Genomic DNA, 15,872 nt, shown 5'->3' with positions numbered 1-15,872 from the left:
AGCGTGGGACCCATGATTAGAATAGGCACCGAGGCGAGAATAGACAGGTCCGAGGAAATTGAGCCTGAGCCCCGCCGAGGCGGGAATCGAACCCTGGTCCCTGGCCAGAACTCTGCTTCAGGGTCTGCCACTCTAACCATTGAGCCACACTCCTCCATGTAGACGTTGGAGAGGGTGGGGCTGAGCGAGGATCCTTGAGGTACGCCGCTGCTGACTTCGGTGGCAACGGAACGGGGGAGGCGGACTCTCTGGGGTCTTCCGGCGAGGAACGAGATGATCCACTCCAGTGCCTTCTCTTGGATTCCGGTGTTGCTGAGACGCTGTATTAGTGTGCGGTGGCAAACTGTGTCGAATGCTGCAGAGAGGTCCAGGAGGATGAGGGCGGCAGTTTCCCCGTTGTCGAGCAGGGATCTGATGTCGTCGGTGGCTGCGATGAGGGCGGTCTCGGTGCTGTGGTTGGCTCGGAAACCGGACTGTGAGGGGTTGAGGGATCCATTAGTCTCGAGGAAGGCGGCGAGCTGTTTGTTGACGGTCTTCGCGATGACTTTGGCAGGAAAAGGGAGGAGCGAGATGGGGCGGAAGTTCTTGATGTCGGTGGGGTCCGCTGTCGGTTTCTTCAGGAGGGCGCTGAGCTCGGCATGCTTCCAGCTCTCCGGGAAGGTGGCGGTGGTGAAGGAGATGTTGATGATGTCCCGGAGTTGGGGTGTGATGATGGAGTCGGCCTTGTTGAAGACGTGGTGGGGGCAGGGGTCGGTTGGGGATCCGGAGTGGATGGTGTTCATCGTGCGGGTGGTGTCTTCGGTGCTGACCGGGGTCTAGTTGCAGAGGGTGGTGGTGGGGGGCGTTGAATCGGTGGTTGGGTGCGTGGTCTGTGCGCCGAAGCTGTTGTGTTTGGCAGCGATCTTGCGATCGCAGAATGAGGCGAGTGAGTCGCAGAGGTCTTGCGAGGGTGTGATGTCGTTGTTTTCGGTGCTGGGGTTGGAGAGCTCTTTGACGATGTTGAAGAGTTCCTTGCTGTTGTGGGTGTTGTTGTCCAGTCGTTCTCTGAATGTTGTTCTTTTGGTGGTGCAGATCAGCTGGTGGTGTATGCGGGTGGCGTTCTTGAGGGCTGTCATGTTTTCTGTAGTCTGGTCGTGGCGCCAGGCTTTTCCGAGGGTGCGGCAGTTTTTCTTGGATGTTCGTTAGTTGTGTAATTGAGTGGTGTGTAGTGGAATTATGTCGCATGGTGTATTGTGGAATTGAGTGGATAGTAATTATGTGGTTTTGAGTGTACTGGACTCACGAGTGGGATTCTGTGGTATGGAGAGTAATTATGTGGAATGTTATTTTGTGTTCAGTGGCATGTAGTGGAGTTTAATTATGTGGTGTGCTGTTGGATTTTTGTGGCATGATACAGAATTTTGTGCTGTGGATTGGGTTTGTATGGTGTGGATTGGATATATGTGGCGTTTTGTGTAATTGTGTTGAGTTGTATTATGTGTTTGAAATTGAATTATGTGGTGTGGATTGGAAATGTAAGGAGTTGAATTGTGGGGTCGGGTTTGCGTTTTTGGTGATGAAAAATAACAAATAGGTAGGAGCTAAGCTCAAGTTCTATGTGTTAAAAAAAGTAACAGTTAAAGGTATTGGCTTGTAAATGTAAATATTTTACCTATGTGTTATGGATGTATGTGGTTTGTAGTGGAATTATGTGGGTTGGATTGGATTGGAATTGTGGCATTGTGTGGCATGGATTTGTGTAGTGGAATTATGTGGCATGGTGTGCAGTTGTATTATGTGGACAGTCATTTTTTGTTTTTGACTTGGAATTATGTGGAGTGGATTGTGTGGAATGGTATTTTGTGTTGTGGATTATGTAGTAAAGTTTAATTATATGGTGTGCTGTTGAATTTTGTGGTATGATGAATTCTGTGGTGTAAATTTCATATGTGTTGTGGAGTTGAATAATGTGTGGAATGGAGTTGTGTGGAGTTGAATAGTGTATGGAACAATGCGGTGTTGAGTGAAAATATGTTGACTGGAATAATGTGGCATGGTGTGGAGTGTAGTTGGATTGTTATGTGGCATAGAGTGGATTGTGGGGTGTATTTATGTGGTACTGAGTAGCGTGCAATTAGATGAAGTTGAATTATGTGGTGTTGTGGCATTATTTGGGTTGTAATTATGTTGTGTGGTGTGGAATTGTGTGGCAGTGTTGAATTATGTGGCGTTGAATGTTTGTTTATCTACAGAAGTGCAGTGTACATGTAAAAAAGCATTTCCTTTAAAAATGGTAAAAACATCACGCAAAAAGCTTTAGAAAAACTCAACGTTCCTACAATTTCTTGAAAGAAAGCTGCCCTGTTTACAGTTCCTGGGTGGGCAGAAATATAATATTTTTATTCTAGTAAAGGAGGAATCCTTTTGTGGAAACATATGGGTCTTGGTTGTCTGCTTATAACAAATAGCCCAGATGTATTGGTTACATTTAATATGCCCTGTTTACACTCCCTGAGGTCCCCATGGATTTTGAATTATATTGTAGATGCTTTAGAAAATAACGAGATTAAAAAAGGAAACAATTTACGAAAGCAGCACACAATCCCATATTAAAGAAAAAAAAAGCCTTTGAAGATATCACAAAAAATGATAGGCTAGTAGTTTTGGTTGGGATTATCGCGTAAATGTTTGTTTAAAAAGAAAAAGGAATGGAGGATTTCGACAAAAATTCCACGCTGTATCATATTATTGTAACCGAAAAGCAGCGCATTTCACAAAAACAGACCTAGCATTTGATTCCTGATCCTTATCTTATCAAGGCTGTCTCCTTCCTGGAGCACCCATAAAAAAGCTTGCAAGCAGTGTGAACACTTCGCAATAAACTCTACTCAAGAATGACACAAGGCTGGCTTTCACAGAGCGGTGAACAGAACACACAGAGTACGAAACTCCGCAGGGTGGTGGTGGACTCCCCGAACACACTGTGGTAGCTTGGCTCGAGTGGTCAGGAAACAGGCACAGTGCTAAGCATACAATATACCCATACAATAACCATGCGTGCATCCGTTCCAAAAACGACTCTACACCGTAAAAATTATGAAAATATTCTTTCTTTATCTTTTTCTCTTAGTTGCTGATTGGAAAAATAAATAGGTCAATCACAATATACAAGTTTCAATTAGTGCAGGTCAAATAAATATTGGCTGTTTGATGAAATAAATAGGGGTGATCATAAATAACAGGGCATAAATACAAGTGCAATATATACAGACAATTAAATACTTTGAGGCAATAAATACTGTACCAATAAATATTGTACACCATCAAGTCCTGTGGACCTATAAATATAGTGAAGCAATAAATAGGTAAAAACTCAATAAATACAGTACCCCCAATAAATAATTAAAAGTATACAGCAACCCTCATATAATCAGATGACACTTCACTTCTTATGGGCTGATTTGGCCCAGGCACAGCTTGTAGGGTTGTGGAAGGCTTGAGGGGGGGGCTACTCTCTGGCTGGGACAAGGCTGAGGCCTAAGCTGAGGTAGATCAAAGGGGGGAATACCAGTGCCCTGGCTTTCTCTCTCCACACAACCTCTCTAGGTTAGTCCCAGTTCACCCCAGGCACAGTCAGGTGGGTTTCAGCACCTCCCTAGCCCCTTAGAGCAGTCTCTCAGGTCTCCACAGGGCCTTAGGCGCCCTCTACTCCACTTACTGCCCTTTTTCTGATGTTCCGACGCCGCTGGAGTCGTGTCGACGCCGTGAGGCGGTTCCGGTTCGGTCTCGGCGGCCTCGGCACAATGTCAGTTCTTTGACGACGCCGGCAGGCGGTTCCGGTCCGATGTCGGTGGCCTCGGTTCGATCTCGACCTCCGATTCGACGGCGTCGGGCAGTCTCTTCACGATGTCGACTTCGGGCGGCTCCGGTCCGATGGCGCTCTCGGCTCCGATGACGTCGGCCGGCCTGGCCTCGATGTCGACTTCCGGCGACTCCGGGGTGCGATCCTCACCCCCGACCTCCGGTGCTCCTCCTCACAGGCTCCGGGCGACTCCGGAGTGCGATCCTCACTCCCGACCTCCGGTTCACCTCTACCTCGGTCTCCGACGACTCCGGAGGGCGGACTTCACTCCTCCGATGACGCCGCTCGCTCGACCTCGGTTCACTCCCTCCTCGACCTCTGGTATTCCTCACGACCTCCGTCGGCGCCCTCTCACGACCTCAGGCGGCTCCGGGTACGACGTCTGCTACTTCAGTCAGCGCCGCTTCTCCACCTCGGGCTCCAGGTCTCAGGCTACTCGACGCCGGACTCCAGGGAAACCAGTTTCCAGGTCAGGATCTTGCTGCTTTCTTGGTTCTAAGGCCTGTTCCTGCTGTCCAGGTCCTTAGGATAAGTTTCTTCTGTCTTCTTCCCACACAGGGCTATAGGCTGGGATCCATCAGTAGGGACAAGTATCAAGGGTGGGTTTATGGACCCCACTCCAGGCACAAGTTTCCACCCCTGCTGCTTCACTCCTTCCTCCTTCACTGTTGTGCTCCTCTCTCTTCACCAGTCAGGTGCCAACTGCCAGCTCCAACTGCCAACTGCCTCTCTTATCCTCCCAACATTCTAAACCGCCTCCAACGGTCACAGGGTTCTGGAATCTCCTGGAATGTTCTGGAAGGTGCTGGTAGGTTCCAGTGGATGCTGGTGATGTCACAGGTGGCCACCATTTTGTGCTTCAGGCCCTCAGACAGAAGTTTCAGGGGTAGCTAAAATGGTTCCCTGAATCTGTAGCAACACGAAAAAGTCTGGTGGTTCCCAAAAAGGAAAAATTCACACAGGGTTTGAGGCAAAAGTGGGACAAAATAAATAATGATGAGGAGGGACCACCCAAAGGGCTGACAGGTCTAACACGCGTCCCCCCCAGCTGAAAGTGGGGAGAGCTACCCAACCCCTTGGGAGTTCTCATCACTAAGGCGGAAATACCTTGAGAGACCGTCTGCATTGGCGTGGTCCACTCCAGGCCGATGTTCCACCTGAAAGTCCATCCCCTGTAGGGAAATAGACCACCTCAACAACTTGGGATTCTCCCCCTTCATTTGCATCAGCCAACGAAGGGGTCTGTGGTCGGTCTGAACCAGGAAGTGCGAGCCAAACAGGTATGGCCGCAACTTCTTCAGAGCCCATACCACTGCAAAGGCTTCACGCTCTATTGCACTCCACTTCTGTTCCCTGGGAAGTAGTCTCCTGGATAGGAAGACCACGGGTTGATCCAGGCCCTCTTCGTTGAGTTGCGATAACACTGCCCCAATGCCATGTTCTGATGCATCTGTCTGGACAATGAACTTCCTGGAAAAGTCTGGGGCCCTTAAGACCGGGGCCTCACACATGGCTTTCTTCAATCTCTCAAAGGCTTGCTGACAAGCCTCCGTCCAGACTACCCGTCGAGGTTGTTTCTTGGACGTGAGCTCCGTGAGGGGGGCTACGATGGTACCGTACCCCTTCACGAAGCGGCGGTAATATCCCGTGAGGCCCAAAAATGCTCGGACCTCAGTCTGTGTCTTGGGGGGTTCCCAGGCCATGATGGCCTCGATCTTCGCCTGGAGGGGTTGCACCGCTCCCCTACCCACCAAGTGTCCAAGGTACACTACCGACCCCTGCCCGATCTGGCACTTGCTGGCCTTGATCGTCAATCCAGCTTGTCTCAGGGCCTGGAGAACAGCTTGCAGGTGACGCAAGTGATCCTCCCAGCTGTTACTGAAGACGGCTATGTCATCCAGATAAGCAGCAGAGAAACTCTCCATTCCGGTGAGGATCTGGTTTACCAGGCGCTGAAACGTGGCAGGTGCGTTCTTGAGCCCAAAGGGCATCACACAGAACTGGTAGTGGCCATTGGGCGTGGAGAAGGCTGACCTTTCCCTTGCTCCATCAGTCAAAGAGATCTGCCAGTACCCTGAAGTAAGGTCAAAGGTACTTAGATATTGGGCAGCTCCCAGCCGGTCAATTAATTCATCCGCCCTAGGGATCGGATGTGCATCAGTCTTTGTCACTGAATTCAGTCCCCGGTAGTCCACACAGAACCTCAGTTCTGGTTGGGCACCCGGTGGTGCAGCTTTCGGTACTAACACCACCGGACTGGACCAGGGGCTGCTAGAAGGTTCAATCACTCCTAGCTCCAGCATCTTAGTGACTTCACTATGAATGCTGGCCTTCACCTTGTCTGACATCCGGTAGATCTTGGACTTCACAGGTGGGCTGTCTCCTGTGTCCACGTCATGGACGCACAGGTGAGTCCTACCCGGGACAAGGGAGAACAACGCAGAGTACTGCCCCAGGGCCTGGCGACAGTCCTCCTGCTGTTCAGGAGTTAGAGATGGGGAGAGAATCACTCCCTCCACCGACCCATCCTTTTCTTGAGACGCAAACAGATCAGGGAGAGGCTCGCTTTCCACGTCCTCTCCTCCGTCAGTCACCATCATCAAGATGACTTCGGGCCTCTCGTGGTGGGGTTTGAGGCGGTTGGCATGCAGCACCCGCAGGGGCTGACGAGGGGTCTTCAGGTCCACCAAGTAGGTAGCCTTACCCTTCTTCTCCAACACCTCAAAGGGTCCTGACCAGCGATCCTGGAGGGCGCTAAGCTCTCCTGGTTCGATCACCCACACCTTCTGGCCAGGCTCCAACTCCACCGGGTGAGCGTTGTGGTCATACCACGCCTTCATCACTGCTTGGCTGGCTTCCAAGTTGTCAGAAGCTTGCTTCCACAACTTAGCCATTTGGCTCCGGAAGGCCAGCATGTAGCTCACCACATCCTGGGGGAGCTTTCTGGGAGTTCTTTCCCATCCGTCTCTCACCAGGTTAAGAGGTCCACGTACAGGGTGCCCATACAGAAGCTCGAAGGGGCTGAAGCCCACTCCCTTCTGTGGCACTTCCCTGTATGAAAAGAGTAAACAGGGTAGGAGGACGTCCCATTTCCTCCGCAGGCTTTCAGGCAGACTTCTGATCATGCCTTTTAAGGTTTTGTTAAACCTTTCCACCAGACCATTTGTCTGGGGGTGGTAAGGAGTGGTGAACCGGTATGTCACTCCACACTCCTTCCACATTGCCCGCATATATGCTGACATGAAGTTGGTCCCCCTGTCGGACACAACTTCCTTGGGAAAACCCACTCGGGTAAAGATTCCCATCAGGGCCCTAGCCACAACAGGTGCTGTTATGGTCCTCAGAGGTATTGCCTCTGGGTACCGTGTGGCATGATCCACTAGAACCAGGATAAACCTGTGACCAGCTGTAGTCGGTGGATCTAATGGACCCACAATGTCGATGCCCACCCTTTCAAAGGGGGTGCTAACGACAGGAAGTGGTTCCAGGGGAGCTTTCAGCTTCACCCCTGTTTTCCCACTGGCTTGGCAAGACACACATGTCCGGCAGTAGGTATCGGACGACACTTTCATCTGAGGCCAATAAAAGTGTGGGACAAGACGGGCGAAGGTCTTGTCTTGCCCCAGGTGTCCTGCCAATGGTATCTCGTGAGCCAACTCCAGCAGGAAGGCTCGATAACGTTGAGGAACTACCAAGGCTCGTGACGATCCATGTAGGGGGGCCTTGGGTTCACTGTAGAGGAGGCCATCCTCCCAGTAAACACTGTAGTTCCCTTCAACGTTCCCTGCTGCCTGGGCTTCGGCCTGTCGCCTCAGCCCCTCAAGGGTAGGGCACTCCCTCTGGCCCTGGCAGAATTCCTCCCTGGACGGGCCTCCCTCCACGTGCCACTCGGCCGGGATGGGTAAGTCCTCCAGGTTGGTAACGTCCCCCTCTGCAGACTCCTGGTCCACCACCTCCGGTGGCCTATCCGTCCTACGGGGTGGAGACGCCGAGGCAGGCTCCTCCTGTCCTCGGTTCTTCCCTTGACTGGCAGCTGGCTGGGCCTTTGTTCCAGGCTCCAGCCGGAATGAACTCCCTCTTCGGGTAGTCACGGACCTTGTGCTAACACAGGCCCAGTCAGGTGTACCCAGCATCTCGGTGTGAGTCCGGTATTCCACCTCCTTCCAAGCGTTGTGCTCCATGTCATTGCCCAGCAGACAATCGACTGGCACGGCAGGGCTTACGGCAACTCGAAGTGAACCTGCAACCCCCCCCCATTCAAAGGGAACCTCGGCCACGGGATAGTGGCCTGTTCTGCCGTCAGCCATCGCGGCTGGGTGGAGTACATCGGGAATTACCTGCTCTGGAGACACCAGCTGGCTACGCACCATAGTCATACTGGCTCCTGTGTCTCTCAGAGCCTCCCCTCTTTGGCCGTTGATGGTGATCCACTGCCCATACTTTGCGGTATTTGCGGGCACCTGGATCTTAGGAACCATCTCCCGTTCTCCCAGGGACACTAAAGTGACACCCGCCCACTCCCTTCCCTTAGTTAAGGGCATCTCCTCCCCGAGCACTACACTAGCTACTCCGGGGGGCTTTCCTCCAGTGGGAGGGGGTGATCGTTTCTGACACTTCGGATCTCCTTTATAGTGTCCAACGCCACCGCACTCGTAGCAATGGACAACCCTTGGCTGCTGACTCTGGCCAGGATTAGGGTTTCTGGGTGGGTTAGCCTTAGAGGTGAATCCTGTTCCCTTCCCTTGGAAGTTATTTTGGGGGCCTTTGGAGAACTCCTTTTTCTTTTCCCCTCCCTCTTTCTTCTGGGGGGCGCCCTGTCCGGCCTTTTGAGTATCCCCTCCAGTCCCCCTTGTGGACACCCGGGTACTAGCCCAAATGTCCGCCTCCTCAGCAAGCTTCCGGGGGCTGGTCAGCTTGCTATCCACCAGGTGTTGCCGCAGTTCAGGGAAACATTTCTCGAGTAGGTGTTCCTTCAGTACTAGGTCAAACAGCTCCTCGTAGTTCCTTACTTCACTGCCCTGAATCCAACCTTCCAGTGCCTTCTTTGCATAGTCCAGGAAGTCCACCCAATTCTGTGTGCCCAGCTTGTGACTACCCCTGAACTTCTGTCTGTACTTTTCAGGTGTTAGTCCAAACTTTCTGATGAGCGCCAGTTTCATGGTGGGGTAGTGGGTCTGCTCATCCTCTTCGAGGGCCAATAAAGCATCCCTACCAGCTGGAGGCATGTACCTATACAATCCTCCTCCCCAATACTTCACTGGAACCCCATGGGCCCTCAACGAGACCTCATAGGCTGCTAGCCACTTGGCGATGTCGTCACCCGCCCCATAGCTAGCTACTATGTCCTTTGGCAGGTAAGGTTTGGATTCCCTGGTGATTTCTTGGTCTTTGCTGCCACCATTAGGAACAGTTGGTGCTCCAATTCTTAGGATCTGAAGCTCTATCTCTTTCAGTCTTATCTCATGAGCCATCCTCTCTTTCTCCGTCTCATGAGCCAACCTCTGTTCCTCCTTCTCCTTCTCCAGCTTTGCTAAATCCCATGTGAGCTGTCTTTTCTCTCTCCGATCTGCTAACTCCACGCTGGATAAGCCCCCGCTAGAGACAGTACTGCCCTTCCTAGAAAGTGTCCTGGGCCCTGCTGACAGGTTCCCCACCTCAGGTTGGTACATCTCAGCCCCCTCGGGGTCAGGCTCTCCATCCCTGTCTTCCTCCTCAGCCTTGCTTTCTCGGCGTGCCTCCCCCCAAGCCCTTAAGCTGGTTTGGAGTGCACCCTTCTTTGCTCCTGGGGGACAGTACACCCCCTCCCGCTGGCAAAACTCCCTGAGTTGGGCCACAGTGTACGTTTCTAGATTCTCTAGTACAAACTCCATCTTGCCCACTCAGGTTAGAGGACAGGTTTTGTGCAGTAACAATGCAGGGGGGTACCTTTAATAATACCTCCTCCCACCACCAGAGTAAATTTGGAAAAAACAAAAACCCACAATTAGGAAGGCCGCTTTGAGAAAACTCCCGGTGTAGGCCTATGGACTACCCACAGTTATTGTTGAGTATATGTAGGCACAGCTCTATCCCACCACTGAACACCAATTTATGTTGGAAACAGCCCACTCCCACTCCGCAGGGTGGTGGTGGACTCCCCGAACACACTGTGGTAGCTTGGCTCGAGTGGTCAGGAAACAGGCACAGTGCTAAGCATACAATATACCCATACAATAACCATGCGTGCATCCGTTCCAAAAACGACTCTACACCGTAAAAATTATGAAGATATTCTTTCTTTATCTTTTTCTCTTAGTTGCTGATTGGAAAAATAAATAGGTCAATCACAATATACAAGTTTCAATTAGTGCAGGTCAAATAAATATTGGCTGTTTGATGAAATAAATAGGGGTGATCATAAATAACAGGGCATAAATACAAGTGCAATATATACAGACAATTAAATACTTTGAGGCAATAAATACTGTACCAATAAATATTGTACACCATCAAGTCCTGTGGACCTATAAATATAGTGAAGCAATAAATAGGTAAAAACTCAATAAATACAGTACCCCCAATAAATAATTAAAAGTATACAGCAACCCTCATATAATCAGATGACACTTCACTTCTTATGGGCTGATTTGGCCCAGGCACAGCTTGTAGGGTTGTGGAAGGCTTGAGGGGGGGGGCTACTCTCTGGCTGGGACAAGGCTGAGGCCTAAGCTGAGGTAGATCAAAGGGGGGAATACCAGTGCCCTGGCTTTCTCTCTCCACACAACCTCTCTAGGTTAGTCCCAGTTCACCCCAGGCACAGTCAGGTGGGTTTCAGCACCTCCCTAGCCCCTTAGAGCAGTCTCTCAGGTCTCCACAGGGCCTTAGGCGCCCTCTACTCCACTTACTGCCCTTTTTCTGATGTTCCGACGCCGCTGGAGTCGTGTCGACGCCGTGAGGCGGTTCCGGTTCGGTCTCGGCGGCCTCGGCACAATGTCAGTTCTTTGACGACGCCGGCAGGCGGTTCCGGTCCGATGTCGGTGGCCTCGGTTCGATCTCGACCTCCGATTCGACGGCGTCGGGCAGTCTCTTCACGATGTCGACTTCGGGCGGCTCCGGTCCGATGGCGCTCTTGGCTCCGATGACGTCGGCCGGCCTGGCCTCGATGTCGACTTCCGGCGACTCCGGGGTGCGATCCTCACCCCCGACCTCCGGTGCTCCTCCTCACAGGCTCCGGGCGACTCCGGAGTGCGATCCTCACTCCCGACCTCCGGTTCACCTCTACCTCGGTCTCCGACGACTCCGGAGGGCGGACTTCACTCCTCCGATGACGCCGCTCGCTCGACCTCGGTTCACTCCCTCCTCGACCTCTGGTATTCCTCACGACCTCCGTCGGCGCCCTCTCACGACCTCAGGCGGCTCCGGGTACGACGTCTGCTACTTCAGTCAGCGCCGCTTCTCCACCTCGGGCTCCAGGTCTCAGGCTACTCGACGCCGGACTCCAGGGAAACCAGTTTCCAGGTCAGGATCTTGCTGCTTTCTTGGTTCTAAGGCCTGTTCCTGCTGTCCAGGTCCTTAGGATAAGTTTCTTCTGTCTTCTTCCCACACAGGGCTATAGGCTGGGATCCATCAGTAGGGACAAGTATCAAGGGTGGGTTTATGGACCCCACTCCAGGCACAAGTTTCCACCCCTGCTGCTTCACTCCTTCCTCCTTCACTGTTGTGCTCCTCTCTCTTCACCAGTCAGGTGCCAACTGCCAGCTCCAACTGCCAACTGCCTCTCTTATCCTCCCAACATTCTAAACCGCCTCCAACGGTCACAGGGTTCTGGAATCTCCTGGAATGTTCTGGAAGGTGCTGGTAGGTTCCAGTGGATGCTGGTGATGTCACAGGTGGCCACCATTTTGTGCTTCAGGCCCTCAGACAGAAGTTTCAGGGGTAGCTAAAATGGTTCCCTGAATCTGTAGCAACACGAAAAAGTCTGGTGGTTCCCAAAAAGGAAAAATTCACACAGGGTTTGAGGCAAAAGTGGGACAAAATAAATAATGATGAGGAGGGACCACCCAAAGGGCTGACAGGTCTAACAGTGTCAAACGCCGCACTTAAGTCCAATAGGACCAGTGCGGCCGTGTGACCCTCATCCGCCTGACACCGCAACAGTCCCGTAGAAAGAAGGAGAGCGGTCTCCGTCGAATGTTTGGCTCTAAATCCCGACTGAGACGAGTGGAGGAGCTTATTTTCCTCCACAAAGCTCACCAGCTGTCGGTTAACCAATTTCTCAACTACCTTCGCACAGTAGGGGAGGAGCGAGATAGGTCTCAGATTGTCTAGTTGTGATATGCTAATATGGGCTTTCTTTTTTATCGGGACAACTTGGGCCAATTTCCAGTCGTCCGGAACTAGACATTCTTGAAAGGAACGAGAGGCCAAGTTACCTATGTGTTCCGCTACCTGGGGGAGATGACTGCGAAGAATCCTCGCTGGAACCGCATCTAAGGGAGAGCCAGAGTGGATGTCCGATAGGATATTAATTAGCTCCTCTGTTTGGGGGACCACAAACTTCCCAAGTTTGTTCATAACCTGTTTTTCGCAGTTATGGTTAGGCGAATATGTAGGTTCTGTAATAGTCTGAAAAGAGTCATAGATCTTTTCTACCTTCCCTATAAAGAAGTCTGCAATCTCATTGCACGACTCTGTCGAGGGGGGGACTTCCCCTGAACTTGCTAGCGGGGCGGAGAGTTCCTTCAAGATCATAAATAGCTCTTTAGAGGTGTTCTCTGAGCAGTCAATCCTCTTATTATAGTAGCCTCTTTTGGATTCCCTAATCTGTCTATGATAAGACTTTAATTCACTCTTGTAGACTTCACGTAGTGAAGGGGCGTAATCCACTCTCCATCTACGCTCAAGAGTCTTACATTTGGTTTTGGCGGGTCGCAGCTCAACAGTAAACCACGGAGCGGATTTCGTGCTCCGAGCCATGGCTTTCTGAGTCCAGGGGGCAACTTTATTCAATGCACTCTCAACCCATTCATCATACATCCTGCACGCCTCAATCAGGTTGTTGCTGAGCTTTGGGGATTCCTGTCCTAGGGCTTGACTGAATACATCGTGACTAAATTTCCTCCAGTCTCTGCGCCTAATAGCCAGGGGTTTCTGTAAAGACCCTCTGTTGGTCGGTCGTCTAAGTTTGAAAGGGATCAAATAATGATCTGACCACAGGATCTTAATCGGGGTAGATGCGCTTATATCTTCCCAATTTACAAAGATTGGGTCCAACAAATGCCCTGCTTGGTGGGTGGCACTGTTATCGGCCAACACAAACATAAGAGCTCTCAACGATTTAATCAGGGATACAGCCTCTCTGCAATTGACATCATCCAAATGTATATTGAGGTCTCCTACAATCATGAATTTATTATGGCGTAAAGCCGATTGCGTTAGAGCCTCAAGGAGGCTCTCAATGAACGCGGTCGCCGCACCAGGCGGGCGATAGATAAGGTAGCCCTTAATGGTGCAGTTAGGGCCAATCGAGATGGAAAATAGCCCAGCTTCACAGTTACTAATGACAGTCGGTTCGAGAGTACATGTAAGCTCTATTTTGTGTACAATAGCTATCCCCCCCCCCCCCTTCTGACTCCCTCTATTGATTTGGAGAATGTTATAGCCGGCGGGAAGGGCCTCAATGATATCAGGGAGGGATTGCTCATCCAACCATGTTTCTGTCAGGAAGACCAAGTCAGGGTTGTCATCTATAAGCAAGTCATATATGTTCAAACTATGACGTTTCAATGATCGACAGTTCAGTAGAAAGGAAGAAAGCTCGTTACCTTCCTTACTCATCTCTTGATCTCTACGCATAGTATAGCCGCACCCCTCACACTTCAGAGGCCATTGCTCCATGTGCAGCGTATGAGCGCATTCCGATGGCAATACCTTGCGCAGATGTAGTAACGCCTGCCTTGTATAAGCTATCATCCCACACCGGTCTGAGATGGAATGGCCAGGGGGACGGGACCTGGGCCGCTTCAGGTCACGGACGGGCGCAGACAGGCTTGCCTTTGGCGCGCCTTCAGCGCGCCGTCGGCGCGCCCGCTGCGCGCGGTCGCTTCAGGGTGACGCTTAAGTAGGCGCCGGCACAGGAAGTCAGGAACGCTACTCTCCAGCAAAATCCCCACCATAGTCACACAGCACACATGCCCTGGACGTACCTGACCCTCAGGCCCTGGTCACTACGAGGGGGTGGGGGCGTGTCCAGCTAAGCCAGCGACCGCCACAACAGAAGTTCTTGACGACGCGAACCGGCAACACAACCAGACAGGTACGTCCCGTACCCACGCCTTAAGAGCGTGGGTACGAGTCGTACCACGCCCACACCTACGTCACCCCAACAATGGCGGGACGGCTCGTACCCACGTGGCAAAGGCCTGGGTACGGGCCGCACAAGCATCACATAGCGTGGGGACGGATATGTACGGACCGTACCCCCACCCCGTATGCATGGAGCGTACCCCCAACCCCAACAGTGTAAGTACGACACGTACCCCCACCCGCGTATGCAAGGAGCGTACCCCCATGCCAACAGTGTAAGTACGACACGTCCCCCCACCCGCGTATGCATTGAGCGTACCCCCCACCCCAACAGTGTAAGTACGACCCGTACCCTCACCCGCGTACGTATGGAGCGTACCCCCACCCCAACAGTGTAAGTACGACCCGTACCCCCATGGAGCGAACCCACACACGTGTATGGACAAAGCGTACATATTGTTAAATAGGAGGGGTGTGTGCAGAGTCCTCCCAGCAGTGCCCAGACATAGGAGGGGTGGGTGCCTATCACTCCCAGCAGTGCCCAGACACAGGAGGGGTGTGTGCAGAGTCCTCCCAGCAGTGCCCAGAGACAGGAGGGGTGGGTGCCTATCACTCCCAGCAGTGCCCAGAGACAGGAGGGGTGCGTGCCTATCACTCCCAGCAGTGCCCAGAGACAGGAGGGGTGTGTGCAGAGTCCTCCCAGCAGTGCCCAGAGACAGGAGGGGTGGGTGCCTATCACTCCCAGCAGTGCCCAGAGACAGGAGGGGTGGGTGCCTATCACTCCCAGCAGTGCCCAGAGACAGGAGGGGTGGGTGCCTTTCACTCCCAGCAGTGCCCAGAGTCAGGAGGGGTGGGTGCAGAGTCCTCCCAGCAGTGCCCAGAGACAGGAGGGGTGTGTGCAGAGTCCTCCCAGCAGTGCCCAGAGACAGGAGGGGTGTGTGCAGAGTCCTCCCAGCAGTGCCCAGAGACAGGAGGGGTGTGTGCAGAGTCCCCCCAGCTGTGCCCAGACATATGAGGGGTGGGTGCCTATCACTCCCAGCAGTGGCCAGAGACAGGAGGGGTGTGTGCAGAGTCCTCCCAGCAGTGCCCAGAGGCAGGAGGGGTGTGTGCAGAGTCCTCCCAGCAGTGCCCAGAGACAGGAGGGGTGTGTGCAGAGTCCTCCCAGTAGTGCCCAGAGGCAGGAGGGGTGTGTGCAGAGTCCTCCCAGCAGTGCCCAGAGACAGGAGGGGTGTGTGCAGAGTCCTCCCAGCAGTGCCCAGAGACAGGAGGGGTGGGTGCAGAGTCCTCCCAGCAGTGCCCAGACACAGGAGGGGTGTGTGCAGAGTCCTCCCAGCAGTGCCCAGAGACAGGAGGGGTGGGTGCCTATCACTCCCAGCAGTGCCCAGAGACAGGAGGGGTGTGTGCAGAGTCCTCCCAGCAGTGCCCAGAGACAGGGGGGGTGGGTGCCTATCACTCCCAGCAGTGCCCAGAGACAGGAGGAGTGGGTGCCTATCACTCCCAGCAGTGCCCAGAGTCAGGAGGGGTGGGTGCAGAGTCCTCCCAGCAGTGCCCAGAGACAGGAGGGGTGTGTGCAGAGTCCTCCCAGCAGTGCCCAGAGACAGGAGGGGTGGGTGCCTATCACTCCCAGCAGTGCCCAGAGACAGGAGGGGTGGGTGCAGAGTCCTCCCAGCAGTGCCCAGAGACAGGAGGGGTGGGTGCAGAGTCCTCCCAGCAGTGCCCAGACACAGGAGGGGTGTGTGCAGAGTCC

The sequence above is a fragment of the Triturus cristatus genome, chromosome 12, assembly GCF_964204655.1.
Source record: "Triturus cristatus chromosome 12, aTriCri1.1, whole genome shotgun sequence".
In the NCBI taxonomy this organism is placed as follows: domain Eukaryota; kingdom Metazoa; phylum Chordata; class Amphibia; order Caudata; family Salamandridae; genus Triturus; species Triturus cristatus.
This window is presented reverse-complemented; position numbering follows the sequence as displayed.